Here is a 25,546-nt window from a genome sequence, read left to right as displayed (position 1 = left end):
ACCATGGCATTGTTTTTGTGCAGAAATAAAAGTTCTCGGAATGGAACGAAACTTTTTGGAGAATTGTTTTACAATAAAAGAAAAATATTGGAGCCAAGAACCACCGGAGGGGGGCCTGGGTGAGCACAAGACGCCAGGGCGCCCCTCCCCCCACTAGGCGTGCCCTGGTGGGTTGTGCCCACCTCGTGGCCCCAGTGACCCTAACTCCGACTCCATAAAATCCTATTTTTGGAGAAAAAATAGGAGAGGAAGTTTCATCGCGTTTCACAATACGGAGTCGCCACCACCTCCTGTTCTTCATCGGGAGGCCAGATCTGGAGTCTGTTCAGGGCTCCGGAGAGGGGGATCTTCGTTCTTCATCATCACCAACCCTCCTTCATCGCCAATTCCATGATGGTCCCCATCGGGAGTGAGTAATTCCTTCTTAGGCTCGCTGGTCGATGAGAAGTTGGATGAGATTTATCATGTAATCGAGTTAGTTTTGTTAGGGCTTGATCCCTAGTATCCACCATGTTCTGAGATTGATGTTGTTATGACTTTGCCATGCTTAATGCTTGTCACATTGGGCCCGGGTGCCATGATTTCATATCTGAACCGTTTATGTTTTCACCATTATATCTATGTTCTATATCCAATCTTGCAAGTCATATTCACCTATTATGTGTTATGATCCGTAAACCCCAATGTGACAGTAATTGGGACACTTTCTGGTGATGACCATAGTTTGAGGAGTTCATGTATTCACTATGTGTTAATGCTTTGTTCCGGTTCTCTATTAAAAGGAGGCCTTAATATCCCTTAGTTTCCTTATGGACCCCGCCGCCACGGGAGGGTAGGACAAAAGATGTCATACAAGTTCTTTCCATAAGCACATATGACTATTTACGGAATACATAATTTATGAACTAGAGCTAGTTTTGTATCGCCCTAGGTTATGACTGTTATATGGTGAATATCATCCAAAGATACATGCCTACATTATATTTATGAACTGTAGCTAGTTTTGTATCGCCCTAGGTTATGAGTGTTATATGATGAATATCATCCAAAGAATCCATTGATCCAATGCCTACGAATTTTCCATATATTGTTCTTGCTTAGTTACTACTGCTGCTGTTACTGTTACACTTGCTACAATATCATTGCTATCACTGTTACCATTACCACTGCTATCAAAACTACCATATTACTATGCTACTTATCACTTTGCTGCAGATATTTAATCTCCAGGTGTGGTTGAATTGACAATTCAGCTGCTAATACTTACAAATATTCTTTGGCTCTCCTTGTGTCGAATCTATAAATTTGGGTTGAATACTCTACCCTCGAAAACTGTTGCGATCCCGTATACTTGTAGGTTATCAAAGGCGCTTGTCCGAAGTTTCAATAAATTGATCACGGGGCTTATGTGAAAAATCCTTGTTTGCAGGTGTCTACCTTGGCTCCGAGCTCCGTCTCCTAGGAGATTGCGGAGGTAAAGCGGAAGCTCAAGAGGTCCGAGAAGGACCTCAACCTGATGAACCAACGGTTTGAGCTGTCTTAGGGTCAACGACTAGCATTTCGTGCCCTTGAATGTTACTTTGGACATGAAAAGCATGATGTTTCTTGTTTTCGTATTAGAAGTTAATGCTGAACTGTTTGAATGACAGTGGCCGTGGCCGAGCTTGAGGGGCTCAAGGCCGAGCACAAGAAGGATCGGTAGGAGGTGGAGCACTAGAAGGCTGCGGCCATGAAGGCAGAGAAGTCCCGAGTTGACGAAAAGGTGGCTAGGGAGAAGGACCAGGCGCAGGTCCTGGAGATCGAGGAGACCCTGTATGGCGTGCTCAAAGCTCGTGATAAACTTCAGGCCAAGGAGAAGCAGGTGAAAGAACAGCTCAAGAAGCTTCAGCTTCCGCATTCCGAGATCCAGACTGCGGCCTGGGCCGACCACGAGGTACTCCAGCAAGTGGAGCAAATGGCCGCGGGTAAGCCATGTTTATTGCAGTGTGTGTTTGGCAACAAATGGTGCATTGATCTCACCCAGTTATGGCATTATGTGGAAGTCTTCATGGATCTCTCGAAGAGTGTCACGGATGCTATCCAGCAATTTGGCCAACTAGAGGGCCATGAGGCGGAGTAGGCATTCTGGCGGTAGTTGCTACTTCTTGAGCTTGTGTTGGTTTTTCCCTTGAAGAGGAAAGGGTGATGCAACAAAGTAGAGATAAGTATTTCCCTCAGTTTGAAAACCAAGGTATCAATCCAGTAGGAGACAACGCACAAATCACCGAATACCCGCAGAAACAATCAAACAACTTGCACCCAACGCGATAAAGGGGTTGTCAGTCCCTTCACAGTTACTTGCAAAAGTGAGATCTGATAGAGATAGATAAACGATAAAGTAAATATTTTTGGTTTATAGGTTGGAAAGTAAAAGATTGCAAAATAGTAGATCGGAAACTTATATGATGGAAAATAGACCCTGGGGCCATAGGTTTCACTAGAGGCTTCTCTCAAGATAGAAAATAATACGGTGGGTGAACAAATTACTGCCGAGCAATTGATAGAAAAGCGCAAAGTTATGACGATATCTAAGGCAATGATCATGAATATAGGCATCACGTCCGTGTCAAGTAGACCAAAACAATTCTGCATCTACTACTATTACTCCACACATCGACCGCTACCCAGCATGCATCTAGAGTATTAAGTTCATAAAGAACAGAGTAACGCATTAAGTAAGATCACATGATGTAGAGGAATTAACTCAAGCAATATGATGAAAACCCCATCTTTTTATCCCCGATGGCAACAATACAATACGTGCCTTGCTTCCCCTGCTGTCACTGGGAAAGGACACCGCAAGATTGAATCCAAAGCTAAGCACTTCTCCCATTGCAAGAAAAACCAATCTAGTTGGCCAAACCAAACCGATAGTTCGAAGAGAATTACAAAGATATCAAATCATGCATAAAAAGAATTCAGAAAAGATTCAAATAATATTCATAGATGAGCTGATCATAAATCCACAATTCATCGGATCTCGGCAAACACACCGCAAAAAGTATTACATCGAATAGATCTCCAAGAACATAGAGGAGAACATGGTATTGGGAATCAAAGAGAGAGAAGAAGCCATCTAGCTACTAGCTATGGACCCGTAGGTCTGTGGTAAACTACCAACGCTTCATAGGAATCGCAATAGAGTTGATGTAGAAGCCCTCCGTGATCGAATCCCCCTCCGGCAGGGTGCCGGAAAAGGTCCCTAGATGGGATCTCACGGGTGCAGAAGGTTGCGGCGGTGGAAAAGTGTTTTCGTGGATAACTCTGGTGGTTTGGGGATATATGGGAATATATATGTGAAACAATTAGGTCAGGAGGTGCACAAGGGGCCCACAAGGGTGGGGGGCATGCCCTACCCCCCTATGACGCGCCCCCCGTCCTTGTGGCCGCCTCGTGGCTCCTCCGACTTCATATCCAAGTCTCTTGGTTGTCTTCTGGTCCATGAAAAATCATCACGAAAGTTTTATTTCGTTTGGACTCCGTTTGGTATTCCTTTTCTGCGAAACTCAAAAACATGAAAAAGAACAGGAACTGGCACTCGGCTCTAGCACTACTATAGGATGCTCCTAACGCGACACTACGATCAACGACACTTCACCGAAACTGTGTGCAATGCAATAATCACAAACGGTGGTGTAAAATAACCGTCAAAAAAGGTGCAAAATGTTTGCGATGACGAGCACATCAAACATGGTTCAGATTTTAGTTGCGTGTGCGATGTAGGGCATAAGGTTTAGTTCAATGAACTATTTGCGATGAGGAAGAAGAAAAGAAACGGGCAGCCAAATGAAGGTGTGTGCGATATACAACATACGGTTCACTCGGATGAACTGTTTGTGATTAGGCAACACAAAAGAAATGGTCAGCCAGATCAAGGTGTGTGCGATATACGACATACAGTTCACTTGGATGAACTGTTTGCTTTGAGCCAAGAGAACAGAAACGGTTCAATTTAACGGGATGTGTGTGATACGTGGCAAACAGGGTTGTAAACAGAAATGTGTGCGCAGACTGATAATAACACAGACGGATGCTTCTAATAAGACGTATGTGATATGCTCTGTCTACACAACATCTATTGGCCATAAGGATGCGAAGAGGCATCCTATATCTGCAAGGACTAGTTGTTCCACCAATAGCTCATCTATGAGAACTCTGAAGTTAACTGTGCTCAGGCTGGAGCAGCCAGCAGATGGGTGACTGGATGGGAAGTTGTCTTGATGTTAAATTAACTGATAGGATGGGTCATAAAGGTCAAATTAAATGACCTCTATGATTCATCCCATCAGTTAAATTAACCTCGAGGTCCTTGTTTTTTTAACACATGTTAAATAAGGTCTACCACAAAAATAAAATTGGGTTGCCTCCCAACAAGCGCTATCGTTTAACGCCCCTAGCTAGGCATAAAGGCAAGAATAGATCTAGGTATTATCATATTTGGTATGCAATCCATAAGTGGCTCTCATAATATATCCATAAGGTAATTTAATTTTCTTTCTAGGAAAGTGTTCCATGCCTTTCCTTAATGGAAATTGTAATCTAATATTTCCTTCTTTCATATCAATAATTGCACCAATCGTTCTATGGAAAGGTCTACCAAGAATAATAGGACATGTGGGATTGCAATCTATATCAAGAACAATGAAATCTACGGTCACATAATTCCTATTTGCAACAATAAGAACATCATTAATCCTTCCCATAGGTTCCTTAATGGTGGAACCCGCAAGGTGCAAATTTAAAGAACAATCATCAAATTAACGGAAACCTAACACATCACACAAAGTTTTTGGAATCGTTGAAACACTAGCACCCAAATCACACAAAGCATAGCATTCATGACCTTTAATTTTAATTTTAATAGTAGGTTCCCACTCATCATAAATATTTCTAGGGATAGAAACTTCCAATTCAAGCTTTTCTTCATAGGATTGCATTAAAGCATCAACGATATGTTTAGTAAAAGCTTTATTTTGGTCATAAGCATGAGGAGAATTTAACACGGATTGCAACAAGGAAATACAATCTATCAAAGAGCAATTATCATAATTAAATTCCTTGAAATCCAAAATAGTGGGTTCATTGCTATGTAAAGTTTTGACCTCTTCAATCCCACTTTTACCAATTTTTGCATCAAGATCTAAAAACTCCGAATCATTGGGACGCCTTTTAACTAAAGTTGACTCATCTCCAGTCCCATCTTTATCAAGATTCATATTGGAAAACAAAGATTTAAAAGGGGACACATCAATTACTTTTAGATCTTCATCATTATTGCCTTGAAAATTAGAAGAACATGCTTTTACAAAGCAATCTTTTTAGCACGCATCCTAGCGGTTCTTTCTTTGCACTCATCAATGGAAATTCTCATAGATTTGAGAGACTCATTGATATCATGCTTAGGTGGAATAGATCTAAGTTTCAAAGAATCAACATCAAGAGAAATTCTATCCACGTTCTAGCCAACTCATCAATCTTAGGCAATTTTTCTTCAAGCAAGGCATTAAAATTCTTTTGCGAAATCATAAATTCTTTAACACTAGTCTCAAAATCAGAAGGCATCTTATTAAAATTTCCATAAGAGTTGTTGTAGGAATTACCATAATTGTGAGAGGAATTACTAGGGAACGGCCTAGAACTAAAGTTTCCTCTATACGCATTGTTACCAAAATTGTTCCTACCAACAAAATTCACATCCATAGATTCATTATTATTCTCAATCAAAGTAGACCAAGGCATATCATTAAGATCAGAAGAAACACTCTTATTAGCAAACAATTTCATAAGTTCATCCATCTTTCCACTCAAAACATTAATCTCAAAACATTAGCAAACACTCTTATTAGCATGAACCTTTTTACTAGTAGAGCTTTCGGTGTGCCATTGAGAATAATTAACCATAATATTATCTAGGAGTTTAGTAGCTTCTCCTAAAGTGACTTCCATAAAAGTGCCTCCCGCGGCCGAATCTAAAAGATTTCTAGAAGCAGAATTCAATCCGGCATAAAATTTTTGTATAGTCATCCATAAATTCAAACCATGTGTAGGGCAATTACGTATCATTAATTTCATCCTCTCCCAAGATTGTGCAACATGCTCATGGTCAAGTTGCTTAAAATTCATAATATCATTTCTAAGAGAGATGATCTTAGCGGGAGGAAAATACTTAGAGATAAAAGCATCTTCGCACTTATTCCATGAATCAATACTATTTTTAGGCAAAGAAGAAAACCAAATTTTAGCACGATCTCTAAGTGAAAACGGAAATAGCTTCAATTTAAAAATATCAATATCCACATCTTTCTTCTTTTGCATATCACACAAATCAACAAAGTTGTTTAGATGGGTAGCGGCACCTTCACTAGGAAGCCCGAAAAATTGATCTTTCATGACAAGATTCAACAAAGCAGCATTAATTTCGCAGGATTCAGCATCGGTAATAGGAGCAATCGGAGTTCTAATAAAATCATTGTTGTTGGTATTGGAAAAGTCACACAATTTAGTATTGTCTTGAGCCATCATGACAAACAATCAATCCAACACACAAACACAAAAGGAGCAAGCGAAAAGAGACGGACGGAAAAAGGGTGAATAAAACGGCAAAGGTGAAGTGGGGGAGAGGAAAACGAGAGGCAAATGGCAAATAACGTAATACGAGGGAGAAGAGTTTGTGATGGGTACTTGGTATGTCTTGACTTGGCGTAGATCTTCCCGGCAACGGCGCCAGAAATCCTTCTTGCTACCTCTTGAGCATGCGTTGGTTTTCCCTTGAAGAGGAAATGGTGATGCAGCAAAGTAGCGTAAGTATTTCCCTCAGTTGTTGAGAACCAAGGTATCAATCCAGTAGGAGACTACACACAAGTCCCTCGTACCTGCACAAACAATCAAGAACCTTGCAACCAACATGATAAACGGGTTGTCAATCCCTTCACGGCCACTCGCAAAAGTGAGATCTAATAAAGATAATAAGATAAATATTTTTGGTATTTTTGTTGTATAGATTGGAAAGTAAAGATTGCAAAATAAACGACGACGGACATAGCATGATGGCGGGAGATTAATATGATGGAAAATAGACCCGGGGGCCATAGGTTTCACTAGTGGCTTCTCTCAAGATAGCATAATTTACGGTGGGTGAACAAATTACTGTCGAGCAATTGATAGAAAAGCGCATAGTTATGAGAATATCTAGGCATGATCATGTATATAGGCATCACGTCCGTGACAAGTAGACCGAAACGATTCTGCATCTACTACTATTAGTCCACACATCAACCGCTATCCAGCATGCATCTAGAGTATTAAGTTCATAAGAACAGAGTAACGCATTAGGCAAGATGACATGATGTAGAGGGATAAACTCAAGCAATATGATATAAACCCCATCTTTTTATCCTCGATGGCAACAATACAATACGTGCCTTGCTGCCCCTATTGTCACTGGGAAAGGTCACCGCAAGATTGAACCCAAAGCTAAGCACTTCTCCAATTGCAAGAAAGATCAATCTAGTTGGCCAAACCAAACTAATAATTCGAAGAGACTTGCACAGATATTTAAATCATGCATAAAATAATTCAGAGAAGAATCAATTATTGTTCATAGATAATCTTGATCATAAACCCACAATTCATCGGATCTCGACAAACACACCGCAAAAAGAATTACATCGAATAGATCTCTAAGAATATTGAGGAGAACTTTGTATTGAGATACAAAGAGAGAGAAGAAGCCATCTAGCTAATAACTATGGACCCGAAGGTCTATGGTAAACTACTCACACATCATCAGAGAGGCTATGGTGTTGATGTAGAAGCCCTCCGTGATCGATTCCCCCTCCGGCGGAGAGCCGGAAAAGGCCCCAAGATGGGATCACACGGGTACAGAAGGTTGCGGCGGTGGAAATAGGGTTTCATGGTGCTCTCGGATGTTTTCAGGGTATATGAGTATATATAGGCGAAAGAAGTAGGTCGGTGGAGCCACGAGGGGCCCATGAGGGTGGGGGCGCGCCTACCCCCTGGGCGCGCCCTCCTACCTCGTGGCCGCCTCGTTGCTTCCTTGACGTCCACTCCAAGTCTCCTGGATTGCGTTTGTTCCAAAAACGATCCTCGCGAAGGTTTCATTCCATTTGGACTCCGTTTGATATTCATTTTCTGTGAAACACTGAAATAGGCAAAAAAACAGCAATTTGCACTGGGCCTTCGGTTAATAGGTTAATCCCAAAAATAATATAAAAGTGCATAACAAAGCCCATTAAACATCCAAAACAGATAATATAATCGCATGGAACAATAAAAAATTATAGATACGTTGGAGACGTATCAACATGCAACCACATATAACAGTGGCAAGTTAGAGGGAGCACCTGTGATGGTGCACTAGGGGAGACGTGCTCATCATCAACACAACTATGTTGACTGTCTATGCATGTGTTGTCTTGCAAATCATCTTGGGGGGATGGAGGAGTAGAATTTTTAGAGGCCCTTTGTTTGGAAGGAGCACCTTTATCCGCTGCCTTGCTAACTTCTTTCCACTTTATTGATTTTGAATTGTCAAGTAAAACCGACAAAAAAGCAATACAATCACTCTTCAGAACTCATTCGTGCATGATACTGACAATCACTACTTTGATGTAAGGCAAACTCATGATACCAGGATGGAATATGTACGAAAAACAGGATGGCATGGCTATTCACAACTGTTTGTGTAAACTAAGCAGAAACCATTCCAACAAATAAGAAGAATGTAAGCTAGACACCCCATGAAAGATGCAACCAATATGACTCTGCCAAGTTAACAGCGTCCCATCATAAATGGCATTTCAACAAATTAGAAGCAGCGCATGCTATAAATCATATGAAAGATGCAACTAATATCGCACTTCATATACTAAAGGTGTCTCGTCATATTGATTGATGCGGGATACAAAAAAAACAATAGTTTTATGTAAGGACATGCTTAATAGACAGATGTACTATGTACTAAAAACAGGAAGGCATGCCACATTAACAGGTATAATGTATATACTAAGCAGAATAGCACATGCAATTTAACCAGATTGGAAGAATTACAATCTAGACACCATATGCAACATGCAACCACATATCACGCTGCCAAGTTAGAGCAAGCACCTGCGATGCTAGTGTAGGGGAAATGCGGTAATCAATTACATAGCTACGTTCACTATCTTCATCTAGCCTTGCTGTTTCTTGAGAATCATGTCAGGAGGCTGACGCTGCATTCTTTAAATGAGGATCTTTACTCACAGTAGCCCACTTGCCTGACTGCCTCATCATAAGTGATTGATGAGGGATACACAAGAACATTAGTTTGATGTAAGAACATGGTTAATAGACAGATGTACCAGTATGTACCAAAAACAGGAAGGCATGTCATATTCAAAGGTATAATGTGTAAGCTAAGCAGATGCAATTTAACCAAATTGGCAGCAATACGAGCTAGACATCCGGCTGGAGTGGTGAGCATGATCATCTAGGACCTGAGAGCCTGGTGGGAGGCGGGCTGCTTCGCCACCATCGTGGCTTTTTAGTTGGCTTCCAGGTGATGCCTGTCTGTGCTGGGCTTGTCACTGGCTCGGCCAGTGCCCTGACTAGCTATTTGTCTTCTGGTGCTCACGGGATAGTGGTTCATGTAAAAAATATCTTTCCTTATCTTAATAAAGACCGACTTCGGCCTTTCGAATACAAGCTAGACACCATATGCAACATGCAAACCAAATATGACACCGTGAAGTTAAAGCAAGCACCTGGGATGGTGGTTCATTGCGAGCGAGGTCATCAACTCTAGAACTACGTTTACCGTCTCCATCTGCTGACACTGCACCCTTTATAAGGCTGAAACGTGTCTGGCCTATCCGCGTACGACGCTGGAGCAACGACTTCTATCTTTTCCTTTCTGCTTCTCTCAAGGCAGCAGAGTCTGAAATACCCTTGCATAAAAACACAATAGTGAGAGTATGGGTGAAGTGTGTGCAGAACTAGTGCACTGTAAAAGTAGCAGATAGCAGGTGGCTAAAAAATAAATGACAGGAGACATATGATAGCTCTACAACATTGCATGGCAAACAAAATTAGATTCTACTCCGTATGATTTTGTAATATATGAGCACAGGAAATGCAAGTACTCCTCTAGCACACCACCATATGTGGTCCTATCAAGATAACAGTCGACTGAAAATAAATAGGTCAGTCGATTTTTTTATGAACCGTCCGATCTATAAGGAACGGGCAGATGGCCTTCGTCTACCTCCCGCCAGTCACTGCTGATGATCTTTCTCAAACCGCCAGCGACCACCGGCCCAGACCCCTACCTCCGTCGCCCCGCCCTCCCCTCGACCTCACACCACCGCCGTGCTTGGCAGCGCCCCCAGGCCATCCCTTTAATCCCGGCCGACCTCTAGATCGGGCGCCAGCAGCTCTAGGCCCCACACGCCCCTAAGATAAACACCGAGGCGCTGCTTCCCCGACGAAATAGGGGGACTAGCGCCTGTTACGAAGGGGAATTCTTTCGTTAATTGGGAATCAACTGACTAGGAATTGAAATCTAGGGGAGCGACGGACATCTAGCTTAGGTGAAATAGTATATGAGGAGAAACCTTGTGCATCACGAGTTACTAGGAACATCTAGTATCAAGAAGAAGCGGTCAACTAGGGTCTTCTGTGGGATGAATACCGTGCAAGCAGACACGTAAGACTTGAACGAATAAGGGAAGAGGAGTGTCGGTGTCAAAACCGTCGGATCTCGGGTAGGGGGTCCCGAACTATGCGTCTAAGGCGGATGGTAACAGGAGGCGGGGGACACAATGTTTACCCAGGTTCGGGCCCTCTCGATGGAGGTAATACCCTACTTCCTACTTGATTGATCTTGATGATATGAGTATTACAAGAGTTGATCTACCACAAGATCGTAGAGGCTAAACCCTAGAAGCTAGCCTATGGTATGATTGTTGTTGTCCTACGGACTAAACCCTCCGGTTTATATAGACACCGGAGGGGGCTAGGGTTACACAGAGTCGGTTACAAGGGAGGAGATCTACATATCCGTATTGCCAAGCTTGCCTTCCACGCCAAGGAGAGTCCCATCCGGACACGGGACGAAGTCTTCAATCTTGTATCTTCATAGTCCAACAGTCCGGCTAAAGCATATAGTCCGGCCGTCCGAGGACCCCCTAATCCAGGACTCCCTCAGTAGCCCCTGAACCAGGCTTCAATGACGATGAGTCCGGCGCGCAGATTTGTCTTCGGCATTGCAAGGCGGGTTCTTCCTCCAAATACTTCATAGAAGATTTTGAACACATGGATAGTGTCCAGCTCTGCAAAACAAATTCCACATACCACCGTAGAGAGAATAATATTTCCACAAATCTAATCTGCTGACAACTTTTCGTAACATGACATCACACCATGGCCCGGTCATTATTCGAACCGTTTTTCTCAACCAGCTACTGCACATATTGCGAGGCGGTTTTCTTGGCACGTCTTGTCGAAGCAGAGATCGTGTCCCCTTATCACGGGATTGTCATCAATACGGGTGTGGGTAACCCAACCGCGCCATCAATTACAGTGCTTGGGGAATAAGCGAGTTTACCAGGTAGGCGGAGAGGCGCATAGCTTCTTCCACCCTTATAAAGGGACAAGGATTCACCCTTTTCACCCACGCCTTCTTCCTCCTTGCTCATCCATTCTTGCACACTCGAGCTCCAGCGCCCAAGCTCGCGTTTTTCTCCTCAAACCACTCCAAGCATGTCCGGAGCGGGAGGCAAGTGGATGGTCTCCTCCGTCATGGAGGAGAACATCACAAAGCTACGGGGAGCCGGATATCTAGCCGCGGATATCACACACCGGCTGCCAGATGCGGGGCAGATCATCCCTACGCCAGAACCCCATGAGAGGGTAGTTTTCCTTACCCACTTCATCCGCGGACTGGGATTTCCCCTCCACCCGTTTGTCCGCGGGCTCATGTTCTACTACGGGCTGGACTTTCATGATCTGGCCCCCAATTTCATCCTCAACATCTCGGCATTTATCGTCGTGTGCGAGGCCTTCCTCCGCATCAGGCCCCACTTCGGCCTGTGGCTGAAGACCTTCAATGTTAAACCGAAGGTGGTGGTCAGCCAGCAAGCGGAGTGCGGAGGCGCCATGGTGGGCAAAATGCCTAACGTCACCTGGCTCGAAGGCTCCTATGTGGAGACCATAAAGGGGTGGCAATCGGGGTGGTTCTACATCACCGAGCCGCGCAACACCAACTGGGTGGCGGCCCCCGAATTCTGATCCGGAATCCCCACGCGGCTCACCTCCTAGAAAGAGAAGGGCCTGTCCTGGGGTTCGTCAGTGGAGCTGACCGGACTCCAGTAATGCATCAAAAACATGATGAGCAAGAAAATCAAGCTTGTGAATGTGGTCCAGGTCATGCTCTTCCGTCGGATCCTCCCGTGTCAACGACGGGCATTCAATTTGTGGGAGTTCGACCCGGCCGAGCACCAGACGCTGCGAGAGCTCTTCGACACGACGCACAAGGACGTCTAGAAGGTGCTGTTCAAGGGCGCCGAGGTACCTCCTCCCCTTACCGAGGACCGCGAACTCAGCGCAAAGCGCCCTGCCAATCCAATAAGTCTTTTATATCTCATAAGATGTTTATTTTCCCCAGTTTAACCATGTGCGGGATCTAAACCTCCATGCCATTTAACAGGACTGGGTAGAGACAGCGGAGCAGATCGATTGCCCAGCCCCTCTGCCTGAAGATCCAGCAGATGCTCTCCTAACGGAGATGCTGGTTCCGGCGCCTTACGAGGTGCCGGTGAAGAAGGCCAAGAAGAAGGCCACGGCGACCCAGAAGGGTCTCCGGCGCAAGGTTATATCGGACTCATCGTCCGAAAACACCGAGGCGCACTCCTCCCACGAAAACAAGGAGGAGGAAGAGGAAAGTTCTCCCCCTCCAGCCGGGGGAGACAAGAAAAGGAAGGCCTCCCCATCCGGGGAGGCCGAAGGGTCGAAGAAGGGAAGGACCCTCCTCCCGGACTACTCCACGACAGCCGCCTATAGCGACGACGAGTGGTTGCCCAAGGACAAGCCCTTGGCGAAGTCGTAAGTATCCGGATACCATAGTAATTCATGGTATGCTTTATTGCACTGCTTCTCATCACGCCAAACATGATTATGCAGTCCGTCCCGAGCCTGTATCGACGTATCTTCGTTGGATGGTTCTTTGGACCCTTCGGATATGAATAGCGATTCACTTCCGACCGCCTCCTTCCCTCGCTCTACGAACAACGTCGAGGTGTTGTCTCAAAGGGCACTGAGCCGAGGGGAGGTAGCCCTGGAGGCGCCTCGAGGCGACATTCCGGACCCTGGGCGCAAGGGGAGCAAGACTCCCATGGGCTCCGAATTCGGCCCCCAGCCGAACACTGCGCCGGAACCTCCAGTGGTTTCGGACTCTGTCAGGCGACCCCTCATTAAGAGGGGCAAGCCGCCTGTGCCGGTGGCCTCTGTCCATCCAGAGGCACCGAACAACTTGCTGGAAGTGCTTCGCGGCGCTTCCATCGACGAAGAGCACCGCACTATCATGAGTGCGGTGATCGAGAAGGTTCAGTCCGCCAAAAGCAGACTGACTGAAGCCTGTGCCAGCCTCCTAACAGGCTTTCAGGTAAGTAATCAAATTATAAGAAAATATTACCGCATAGACAGTAGCCCCTGATGCTCTGTTTGGCGTTTGCGAAGAAAGGCCGAATAGAGGATCAAATAATGATCGCAGGAGTCTAATCAGAATATGTCTATGTGCATATGCAGGCTTCACTGCTGGCCGCTACCGCACGCACTGCGGAGGTCGCTGCACTGAAGCAGGACCTTGAGCGGTCCAAGGAAGAGCTCGGCCTTACCAATAGGCAGCTCGAAGAGAACAAAGGTAAGCGATACCCCGTTTGTATATTAAAAAGAAATTTGGTTGTAAAATAATAGGATCATCATGAATTTGCCAGGGGCCACGACTGAAGTGGCGACCCTGCAGAAGGCGCTATCCGAGGCCAAAGACAAAGCGGCCAAGGAGCGCATCGAGCGAGAAAAGCAAGAAGCCCGGGTGGGCGAGGTGCAGCAAGGGCTCCAGGCTCTCGCCAAAAAACACGAGTCCTTGGAGCTTGACTCTAAGACGCGAGAGTCCGAGCTTGCAAAGGCCCTCGAAAGCGCACAAAACGCCAAGGCCGAAGCCCAGAAGGCCCTCTAGGAAATTGAGGCGGTTAAGAAGATAGCAGTGGGTAAGGCATTCATTATGCAAAGCAAGCATGTGAAGGAAACTTTCCTTTTACTTACCCGAGTTCGGAGCTCTCCAGGAGCGTTCGCAGATCTTCCCCACAGTGTGTTGGATGCCGCAGAGTTCTACCGGGCTGAGGAGGGGAGCTCGACGGAGAAGTTGTTCTGGTCTCAGTATACTAGGACCGAACACCCAATGCCCTTGAGCGACCAGCTCAAGCAACTGGTCGAGCTCCACAAGGCGGCCGAACAGGCCATGAAGGGTCTTATAGTCCGGATGTGGCCTGGCGAGCCCCTGCCTGATAGCTACTTCGGTCTCGTGAGGTGGCTTGTGAACGCCTGCCCACGACTTGAAGTCATAAAGCGGCCCGTCTGCATCGAGGGTGCGTGCAGGGCTTTTGCCCGGGCGAAGGTGCACTGGGCGAAGCTGGACGCCGTAAAGCTGGTGAAGGAGGGGCCGCCGGAAGGCAAGGAGCATCGCCACCCCGAAATGTATTATGACAGTGTCCTGAAGGGTTCCTGCCTTGTGGTTGAGGAATGTGCTAAAGATGTAATATTTGAATGAGTGTACTCATGTGACCCTGTAATGTGAAACGAGTTCATTTGCGCTATGCAACGCTTGTTAATTTAAAATATTACCTTCTGTGCGGCCGTTTATGAAATCTGAGAGTTGGCCAGTCGTCGGCTTCTGCCCCCATGTAACTAGTACTGGGGTGTTCGGGATAAACCTGAGCACTCTTTATCCCAATTTTGGGTCCTTCGAAGGAGGTGTTCAGCACAGCGAACCAGGCAATCGGACTATAAAGCTTTATCACTCTCACTTAGCCATAGAAGTCTACAATTTTTAATTTTGGCAAAGCCCCTAGTATTCGGAAGGCCGAATTTGGGGCGCTATATATGCCTAAGTCGGGCAAGGCCGACTCCTCACCCGAAGCGGAAAAAGTCTTTAAGGACTTGAGACCTCTTGAACAGCGACCAACTCTCACCTTATCATGACAGTCAGTTTTCGGCTTTCTCTACTGAGGTGCACGTCCGGAAGAACCGGGACACAATCGCAGTAGTTCTCCCAGCGCTACCTTAGCCGATATTCACTACAAAAAAAATTCACTTCCGTGATGATACGTGTTTGTCATAGTAGGTCGCGTTTTTTGTCATGCATGTACATCCATGACAAATTTATGACAGAATCAAGATAGTCATACATGTGCTGTCGTAGAAGTGTTCCATGATATTACCAAAATTATCATCACGGAAGTGTCCACTTCCATGACGATAAATCGCGCGTCATAGAAGTGCTTTCGTCAAGGGTGACCGACACATGGCATCCACCGTAACAGAACACCGTTAAGCTATCGGGTCGGGTTTTGGATCCGATAACCCGTTAACAGCCCCGACCAATGGGGATTTTCCACGTGTAAAATCATCATTGGCTGGAGGAAACACGTGTTGGCTCATCGTTGGGACAGATGTCATCCACTCATTGGACAGAAGGCGCCTATGATACGTCGACACGTGGCACGGCCCAACAAAGGCCCATTCCTGTGAAAAGGCCGGCCTGTTTGACTTGGTCAAAAGGTGGCGGGCCGGCCCATGGAAAGCCTGTTAACGGCCTGTTCGCATATAGCCCATTTACAGCCCGCTAACCCAAGGCCCGTTATGCCCTATCTGAATTAGGCCCAGTAGCGTCATCTGGGCCATCCAATATGATTCCAGCCCCTTTTCACTTCTGGCCCATGTATGGCCCATGACGTCTTTCGGCCCATATGAGGCCCTATGTAACTCTTGGCCTATTAACGGCCCGTGGTGAAACTGGCCCGTAATGAACATTGTATCAATTTACACCCATTAACGGCCCGTGGTGAAACTGGCCCGTAATGAACAGTGTATCACTTTATACCCATTAACGGCTCGTTATTCTGTTGGGCCGTTTCCAGCCCATGTTATCTTTCGGCCTTCTTGGAGCCAATTTATTCTTGGGCTCATTTCCAGCATTCGTTTACTTACGGCCCGTTACTGTCATTTTCTGCTTGTGGGCCAAATTCAGCCCGTGGTTACAGTCGGCCCGTTTGTGGTCCGTTAATACGTTGGTCCGTTTTCATAGCGTCATTAAATACGGCCTATTAACGATGGCCCGTTATGGTCGGCCCATGAACGGACGATTCCAACTCTAGCCTGTTTACGGCCATAATGCGGCATGTTATTGGCCCATGTTTGGCCAATCGATCATACGGCCCGTATAAGGCCCATTGATGATACGGCCCGTAGAAGGCCCATTGTTTCTACGGCCCGTAGAAGGCCCATTTTTTACGGCCCGTAGAAGGCCTACTGTTTCTACGGCCCGTAGAAGGCCCACTGTTTCTACGGCCCGTAGGAGGCCCAGTGTCACTACAGTAAATATTAGCCCATGGTTATTGTGGCCTAGTTTTAAAAAATAGGTTATTGCAGCCACTAGCAAACCGCGGAAAAAGAACTGCACTGACTACAAGCAAACAAATAAACAAGACAACAAGGAAATAAATAAGCAAGCAACTTATGCTAGGCTATCACGGCTGTTACACATATTACATCCACTGGGCATCAAAGTTCGCCACCAGTGATCATAAAGCGCAATGAAGAAGCAGATTACAAAAACTGGGCACCATTGCAGCGTAACAAAATAATACTGAACCGAGACCACTTCCAAGACAGTTCAAGAAAGGTTAGCCTTGCGGGGGAACTGCGGCGCAAGCTGCTGAGCAAGGCTGTGAGACCGGCCTAGCATGTCGGTCATAGCTTCCAGGTGTAGCTGTTTAGTGATGAGGTTCTCATTGGTGTTCTCCGCAATCTTTCTTAGAGATAGGACTTCAAGTCGAAGTTGAGTTGCAGAATGCCTTTCTGCTAGAACTTGGGACTGAAGAAGTCGAACTGATTCAAACAACGAATTCTGTGAGCTTGTCTGACTGTTAGTCTCAAGTAACTTGAACACTGCATCAAGACAAGACTTTGGGGTTGTCTCGCTATCTTCAAGATGTTTTGCCTTCTTTGCTGCAATATATGTTGGGTTTGTCTCACAACCTTCAGCAGGCTTGTGCATGCCATCAGGCATATCACCCTGAAACAAAGCAGAGAGATGACAGGTTTTGCACGTGTATAAACAAAGATGATAACTGTTCTGTCCATTCTATCCAATTTCAAATTAGAAAATAAAGAGTAAGTTCAAAATATCAATAGCATAATTTGGCATTGTTCATAATGCGGGGAGCTTCACCACACTACTGGATTACCATGTCAACATAACAAGCATAGATGAAGGGCAAAGAAAATCATTGTATCTATTTTGGATAATGTGCATGGCATGTTGTTCATATCATCAGCCACATCAGTAAGATAAATCACGAGATGACAAGGTGCAAACGTGGGCTGCTTCACCACACACTGGATTATAGATCCACAAAAACAAGCATACATACACGGAGTATTAAGTAATGTGCATGGTATGAATAAGGAATTTGGTTTTACAAGTAAAACTTAGAACTTACGGTTCTTACGAACATGCATTTTGGTAGAAACAGCAAACTAAACAGCAGTAAACGATAGGGAGTATGAGCAAATTAAACAGCAGTTGAGGATAAAGGCTTTAGAAGGACTGACTTACATTAACAGTTAACACCGGCTTTATAATGCCCTTCTCCATGTCAAGGGAAGGATAACTCAAGAATTTCAGCACAGAATCTTCTTAATAAGCATTGCCTGTACTCTACATTTTGTAGAGAGTAATTATAGATATGATAATACTGGAAGGGATAGAGGATAATGAAGATAAGATGCAGATTGATGCTACATAATCAACTACCAATCCCTGGAAGTACAAGCGTTACATGACAAAATGTACTGACAAGAGCAATGGGCTACACTTCTGCACTGGCATTGTCTGTGTATTCTACTTGTTGGTAAGATTAAATATAGATCTTATATTTTTTAGTAAATGGTGGGCGAGGGAGATAAGATGCAGAATGCTACAAAATGAACCAATCCCTCTTCCCATAATACAAGAGTGTTTTGAACACTGATGTACTGTACAAAACGTTCTTATATTATGGGACGGAGGGAGTAGCTGTTAATGTAAGTACAGTGATAGACCACGTTCAGTCCTTACAAGAGGACTGCAGAGCTAAACCTCTTCAAAAGCATTGAGTTGATTCTAAATTTATGTAAGAGTCCATACAGATCTTATAATGTCCACCAAATGGACGATTACGAGGCTAACATCTGCAGTGATGCTACATAATCAAACAGCTATGAAAGTAAGTATGGTCATACAGGGCAAGAGGTACTCACAAGGGCAATGCAGTGTGCAGTATAGTTGCGAGATTCTGTGGTCCCTTGAGAACGAATGTTCTTCTGCTAACAATTTTCGTACAAGTGAGACATTAAGGCAAATGCAGAAATGTAGTTCAAATTGTGATGTGATATCATAGACAGTACCTTACGCTGCAGCCGAGACCAATGTGTAACAAGATTATTCCAGTCACTGTCGGATAAATGTAGCACCGGAGACTTTACAGAAATTTCGTTCAGAGGCTTGCCATTGAAGTGCGCTTGCCTCAGGTAGGAACGATACTTCATCAACGAGTGCTTGAAAAGCGCAACCAACCCTTGCTCGTCATCACAATCCAGATTGCTCCTCGCCTATTTAAAAGAATGAAATCTTGTGTCTTTTGTCAGCAGAAACATATGCAGTAATGACCATGAATAACATTAGTACATTACTTACGCGTAAGTTGCAGAGGAAGACTGGAAATTGCACCGTGTCTGCGGTATAATCTTTCCATGAAGGAAAGATGCGCACAAAGTTCCTGACAACAACATAAGCTTCGTCTTCTAAACTGGGAAGAAATGGAACAGGGGTCCTATTTGCTGCAATTGGGGCTCTCTCTGGTTCGAAAAGAATTTTGGCAACTGGATTTGGTGTACTCTTTGCTGTAATTGGGGTTTTGCGTCGTACAGCTGGTGCTATGTCAACTAGCATAATCATACTGCTTGCTGTAGTTGGGGTCTGCTGAGTTGGGGCATCAGAAATGACCAGTATAGTAGGGCTAGAGTCTGCTAGAGTTGGGGTATTTTGTGGGTCAGGTGATATTGCAACTACACCTAATGGGCTATATGATTTATTAGGTGCCACTACCTTTTCCAATTACTTTGCTTGTGCTCCTCCACGATCAGCAATCGCCCTCTTCCTTTTGAATGTCTAATACACAAGAACAACATTTGAATGGATAAATATGGTATGATGACAGATGGAATATGTACTGAAAATGGATAGGCAGGGCGTATTCACATACACGATGTGTAAACTAAGCTAATGGCAGTTCAACAAAGTAGAAGCAATGCAAAGCATCAGTTGCAAGATATGTGCGAGCAATGTAACCTTGGAAAGTTAGAGCAAGTACCTTGATGGGTGGATAAGATAGGGCATCTTCCTCTGACTCCTCCACTAGGGAGCTACATTGACTTAGGTCTCCCTCTAGCTCAGAATCACTGTTAGGATCATATTCTGAGCATGAATCTGTAGGTGGAGAGCGTTGGCATTGCATTGCATCCAGACTTGATTTCAGTCCCTTAATGCCAAGTTTGACAGCCATGGCATTGTTCTGCTTTATTCTTTTCATGCGCGCAAGCTCATAATCATTATGATGTTGTTCAGAATCTGAGATTCATGAAAACATAAAAAGTAGTCAGATTATCTATGGAATGCATTGCGGATTCAACTCGGAGAGTGTCTCCCTATAAACCCCTGCATATGCAAAGTTCACCTCCCCAACCGTGCTGACCAGACCACACACAGAAATACAAACCCCTTATGTCTCTATAACAGGCAGGCACACATTTCAAAACTAAAGTAGGAACATTAGAATCATATGAAATTCGTATTTAAACAAATAAACTAAGCAATTATGAGTGGCGTAATGTTTAGCTTCAAGGGTGGAGTGTTGGTAGTGCGACACAAAGCAAGTAGGCAGATTGTATTCCATGTAAAAGATCGAAACCTATGTAAAAGCTGGAAATGACACTTTCTTTCTATACAATGCAGTGTTCGTTACCCACACATGATGGAAGAGATCACATAGAGAAATACTATTCACTCATGTCTACGGTTCCAGTATTTAGAAACAGGGTGGTCCACCCTAAAAGAATATTGACAACAAATATGACAAGGCAAGCATAGATGTAGTGAATCAATCATTTACTTGTGAGCTTACTAGGACAAGTATGCAGAATTGTAACTGCAGTAAGAGACCGTCCAAAATCTGAATGAAGAAGTTTGTCTAGCACTTATTGTTTGCAACTAATCGACGTGAATAATTGGATATTATATCGAATGAGTAAGAAAGACAAGTAAAATTGTCAACAAACCTGGCTTGCAGTAGTAATCTGGGTCAATGTCACTACGACCAACAATCCAAAAAGACTAGTTTCTGTTCCGAGGGCCGGAATTTTGAAAACCCTGTGAACTTTAGAGGTACTAAAGATTACCGAAATACATCTGAACCATTAAGTGTAGGTAGCACTGAGCACACAACAAACCCTAATGACAGTACGACCTAATGAGTAATGAATCAATTAGAAAATGGGTGATGAGGAGTGGCTGCTGAGTGTTGAGGACGTATCTCAGGATAAATCGGGTTGGCTTGGTGGGTGCTGCATGCCTGAGCCCTGAATGGACTGGGAAGGTAGGCACGGCAGCGCGCCCGGGCAGCGGTGACGCTATTGGGCGAGCGGCTCCTGGCCTCCTGTTAGTCCGGCGTCTCCTCCTAGAGTCATGCCGTCCGAGGACGGCAAGTCGCCGGAGAGGCAGGCGGCTGGGGGCGAGTAGAGATCGGAAGCGTGCAGCAGAACAGAGGGGAATCGGGTCCTGGGACGACCCAAAATCCCAGGGTGGGCCGGCCCACCGTGGGCACCCTGTGGAGACACACTCGAGCGGCGAACATGCATTTTCGAAACTAATTTAGGAACATTTAGCTGACCAATTAAACAACTCTGTTTTAATAATATCAGATTCGTATTTGAACAACTAAGCTTGTTTAGCTTGATGGGTGGAGCAGTGTTATTATGACACGAAGCACGTATTCTGATCGTATAGTGATCATAAAAGGGGGAAACTCTAAGCATATTTTTTTAGCAAAAGAGGGTTTCCCCTCCGATTTCTATTAAAGAAACCACGACGGAACCAACATGATCAATTAAACCCTAAGCATGATCAATTAAACCGTATTATGGCTGTGCCATGGCAGATTTGAAGCTGCAAACCGGAGAAATGATATTTAGCATCCATTGTTTGCTTCGAACTAAGAACTAAATTCTAAGAGCTGAAAAGAAAGTAGAGTAACCAAGTTAAGATCTATTTTCTGGTTGAGATCAAAAAGTTGAGGAGATATGAAGTACCACCTCTCTTGCGGCGCCGTGTAGGCATCGGGGGTGCGATGGCTGTCGGTGGCGTTGAAGCAGATCTGAGACGGTAGATGGGTGCATCGGGGGATAAGTCCCGTTGCGGTGGAAGAGAAGGTCGTGTGAGCGGCCCCGGCAAAGAGGACGACGGCGCCGATGAAGCGAGAGGACGCGATGCAAGGCTATTGGTCCGTCGCCGTGGATGAGAAACGTCCATCTCTAGCAGTGGACGACGCGGTCTTGGTAGGCGCTCCGGCATGGTGGAGGACGATGGCGATGGATGTGGTGGAGGATGGTGGCGATGGATGGGCTGGCAGATGGAGGCTGGTGTGGGGATGGGGTGTTCTAGCGCGGACGGTGTATGAATGGGAAAATGGAGGGAGTGGTACGGGGAACCATGTTTTTCGGACGCGCCTATCTGAAATATGGGAAAGTTACGAACTTAGCCCCCGTTTAAAATTTGGATGTCTCGTCGGTTGGGGATAGGACGGTAATCTCGCATCTCGCCAATATTTGCCCAGAGGGATTTCGGCCGAGGAGAGGGTGGTTGGCGCCCACGGTGTATGAACGGGGCTGACAGGTAGGGCGGTTGTGTCATGTCTGAGTGAAGTTACAAACCTGCCCCTATTGAAAATATTTGCCTACATCGATTTCGGCCGAGTCGAGTTTTTTTTGCCGCCCACCGTGTATGAATGGAGGGAGAAACAGAGGTCTTTCGGACGAGCTTGAATCAAATGAGTTTTGCCGCCCATGTTTGACGCCCACCGTGTCGGAATGGGCTCAGAGGCGGTCGTGTCACGTCTAATTGAAGTTACTAACCTACCCCTATTTAGAGCAGTGGAAATCGGGCCGATGGATTGTCCGTGTAATGTGTAGACAGTAATTTCCATCTCCCAAACACTTGGCTTCGGTCAGCCGACGTGGGAGTGGACATTTTGCTGCTTCTTTCAAATTTTGGGACAATAAGCATCCACGTTTACCCTGGCAACTAAATTCGAATCCATTTTGTATTCCTATATGAATCTTTATAAATCATTCTATGTGTTTTTATATATCTTCAAAAGGACGACAAAGATGTATTCCACTGTCATATATGAATATGGTTTACAAATGCCGATACTCAAATTCAGAAACTAGAATCCAGTTTAAGGTGAATTCGAATATTTAGAACACTTCATGTCCAACTCAAATGTCACACGCAGCATAATGTGCACTCCCATTTAGATATGTACACAAGCGATGTATCAAGATTCAAATACCGAGTCAATCAACCAAGAATGTACAGAACTAAGAGACATATAAACACTTATAGAGTATATGGATCAATAATATCAACTAACATACATAAGCCAGGCCGCTATACTTTTTTTTGGCTACAACAGCATCCTTTTTTTAGCCAGCATCTTGGCCCTTTCCAATGCGTGCCACTTATGGTCCATCTATACTACTACTATTGCTGAATGCACATTCAGCCCGATTGGCATATTTGTAGGTCTGGCACAGCAATCCAAATGAAATGTCTCCGAGTCTTATCAATTGATACAGACTTGTGCTCAAATAAAATTACAAACCAAAAAAGAAAAAAAACAATTATTACATGATCTCTAGAACAAATGGTTTGATTGATTACATGAACAGACAACACAAAGTTTATTCAACTATGGAAAGAACATTTCACCTATGATTTACCAAGTAGGAATTTAATTTACTTTTTTCCTTCAGGACCTTAACAATCTGGTCAGTCTCAGCTTGCTTCGTTTTGAAATCCACCAAATATTTAATGGTTGTCTTGAGTACTGCTTGTGATTGTGCTGTTTGCTTCCTCAACATGTCAACTTCATCTCTAAGTGCAGAAGCAGAATCTCGTTCTACCACTAGTTTAGCCTCTAGAGCATCAGCAGTTGGCAATTCATAATGCACGATTGGGCCGGTGCCACTACTGTGGGATGATGCAACGTCCATGGGGACCTCGCTCTTTCATCTTGGGCTAACCTGTTTTGCCATTAAAGTTCTGATTGGATTCAGAAAAGTTGAAGTTAGCAAAACATCTCAACTGGGAGTTATAACAGCAAACCAGTTAAACAAACAAGGAATTAAAGAGTTTCAATTGGATGCTGAAAAGTAGTTATTAACATCATTGTAACCCGTTGTTGCAGCAGCAAAGCAGTTAAACAAATAAGTAGATATTTAAGTTAAGGCAAACAGGTAATTCTTAACAGTAAGTATCAAACACATAGATTGGCGCAGTCTACAATATGATTAACAGGCTGTGCCATTATGTAATCAGTAGCAAACTAAATTAAGCCAAGCAACGTAATTGAACAATTTTGCAATAAGTGGCTAACTAAAATTCCGAGAAGCAGGTAACTGAACTTACGCTAGTTCTTTGTACAGGCACACTGCAACTTCTTTTTCGCTTACAAGGTTGTACGAAGGAGTCCATGGAATCAATTGCTTGGATACGCAGTCCCAATACTTCTTTCTTCCCACACTGCATGGGTAAGTCGAATGGTTAATCTGGTAAGATGGTGCGTCCTTGATATGTTATATGAGGACGTGTAGTCAGACTAGTTGTAGCCAAACACATCACACTAGCTTTTACAGAATATTTCATGTGATTACTTTTGGCATATCGAGATCTAAGCAATCTACAATAGGATGAAAAGACTGGCATCCTTCACATTATTGGCGAACTCAGTTCATAGAAACGAGCAATTCAACCATTCTGTGGGTAAATCAAAAGCGCCATTGGAATATTTTTCACTATCCAATCATACACGCAAAAAGGGGCGACGCCACCATAGGGGCTGATATGGGCGGCCGCCTCTGGTGGCTGGAAAGTGTGCACCTAGTTTGAGTCGTCCAGGTTGGCCCACGCTAGTTTTGTTCGTCCCAACGCACGAGCAGGCAATGTAAAAAATGAAGAACAATGTTTCAATTTGGATGGGCCAATAACATAAGTGCAAGGCAGGCCCTATAGCAGGCTTGTGGCCCAAACGAGCGCCTCCCATATCGATCGACGGCAGGAAAAATCCCAATTCATTCGCTCCAGCCTCCAGTCTGGTTCGCTCCTAACCTAGCCGCCGCTGGACAGATCGACACAGCACTTCCTCGCGCCCTCGTTGGAGGGCTGTCCCCGGGCTTCAAGCGAACGGAAGGACAAGAAGATGAAGATCCAACCCTGGGTGTAGTCTGCGTGGGAGACAGCGGCGGTAGCACGGGCATGGCATCGAGCTTGCGCAAACGGACAGTCGCAGCTTGCAAGAGTAGCATGCGCAACGAGTAGGTACATCACATCCCTGATTATATCTAATTCAACTCTTCAATTTCTGGCCAATAGTTAAACCTGACGGTGTTGTAAAACTGCTTGTATGTAGGGAATCTATGAGAAAATGAAACCAATTTCTACTTATTTTATAACTCCCCCAATCAATACTGAACTGACTGAATCTGATGTATCTAATCAAGTTTCCGGTGCAAACATACAAGCTCATGTTGTTCTTGAGCCTGAAGTGTCTAATGAACAGACTGCCAATGAAGGATTTGATGCAAACATTTTACATGCTCCTGGTGATGAACATATAGTGTCTAATGAGGGATCTAATGCAAGAATTTTGCAAGCTCATTGAAAGATTTAGTGTCTAATGATGATCTACTATGTTGAGAGAGACAGAGATTTGCAGGCATCGATGACAAGCAAATTATAGTGCATTTTCATAGCTTGAGGAAACATCGAGGCCATCTACCAGAAAGTCCCCGTATCATGACAACATAGCATAAATACTTTTCTAATCTGTTGTTTGAAACTATTTCCATACTTGTG

The sequence above is a fragment of the Aegilops tauschii genome, chromosome 3 (assembly GCF_002575655.3).
Source record: "Aegilops tauschii subsp. strangulata cultivar AL8/78 chromosome 3, Aet v6.0, whole genome shotgun sequence".
NCBI classification, from domain to species: domain Eukaryota; kingdom Viridiplantae; phylum Streptophyta; class Magnoliopsida; order Poales; family Poaceae; genus Aegilops; species Aegilops tauschii.
This window is presented reverse-complemented; position numbering follows the sequence as displayed.